The sequence below is a fragment of the Gekko japonicus genome, unplaced genomic scaffold (genome assembly GCF_001447785.1).
Source record: "Gekko japonicus isolate JY-2015 unplaced genomic scaffold, Gekko_japonicus_V1.1 scaffold1634, whole genome shotgun sequence".
NCBI lineage: Eukaryota > Metazoa > Chordata > Lepidosauria > Squamata > Gekkonidae > Gekko > Gekko japonicus.
Genome location: NW_015173721.1, coordinates 827 through 2,124, shown reverse-complemented (window position 1 = coordinate 2,124; position 1,298 = coordinate 827).

Below are 1,298 nucleotides of genomic sequence, written 5' to 3'. Positions count from 1 at the left end.
GTCTCTGTCCTTCCCATCCCCAAATCTCCAGGAGTTTTTCAACCTGGATCGGGCAACCTCACCCTACCGGCGCCCAGGAGGGACCCAGTAACTCCACTAACTTCCCTGCCCGTCCTTAGCGCAGCCATTCCTCCGTTCTTGCTCATACCATCTGGGAAGATGGTCCAGTGATAGCTGGGCCACAAGATCAGTGTGCCTGCCTCGTGCCATGATTTTCTCACCAGGCATGCATGCATGAGTCACGGCTACTGCCAAGCTGGTTCCCAGGCTCAGGGGCCTGTGTTATAAACAGCAAACAGCAGATTCCTTGAAGGCGCTCATGGGCTGTAATTGGCAAGGCAGGTGATCGGCTCGGGTTGGTGAGAAGGGGAAAGATCACCGGCGGTGATGCTTGCCCTGAACTCTGGGAGCAATTCCCGGCAGGCAGATCTTTGGCCAGGAGGTGGGAGGGAGGGAGAAGCTGGTTGAAGATCTGCTTCCCCACAGAGTGGAGACGGGGCTTGGATATCCTTCCCTCGTGCGCCAGAGAACAGTAGCCCAGGCAGGCCCACCCTGGCGCTAATTCCAGAGGGGCTGAGTGAGCGAGCGCGTGGGCGAAGACACTTTGCGCATGCCCAGAGGCACCCTCCTTTCCAGCCAGTCTCCAGGACCGGGAAGATGCATTCCGTGTACGAGAAATGACCCGCTCTTTGAAACAGGTTCTGAGCAGGAGTCAGAAGGGTCCCTTGCATCTGTCACCCCTGACCCTAATAGGGCCTGGAGTTCTCCCAGAATTACCGTGAGCTCCAGACTACAGAGATCAGTTCCCCTGGTGAAAATGGCTTCTCTGGACGATAAACTCTATGGTGTATATACACCCCACTGAGGTCTCTCCCTTCACCAAACCCCACCCTCTCCAGGCTCCACCCCCAAATCTCCAGGAATTTGCCAACCTGGAGTTAGCACCCCGTCCCCATCAAGAGCTGCCAGCGTGGCTAGTGCCTACCAGAGCATCATTTTATTTGTCTGTGTGCTCGTTTGTTTATTTATTTAATTTGCGATCAAGTTGCGGCTGAACCCCCGTGGGGTTTCCAAGGCAAGAGACGAACAGAGGTGGCCCTGTCACCCCTGGACTTCCTTGGTGGTCTCCAGGGGTCATTTCATAGAAAAAGAGGTGAAGAAGCTTATTAGCATAACTTATTAGCATAACTCATTTGCATATGCCACACCCCCTGACATCGCCGGAAGTGTGTCAGAAGGCAACACCCACTGCTCAGGCTCCACTGGACTGTTTTGGATTGCTAGCTATTGGGGGGGGG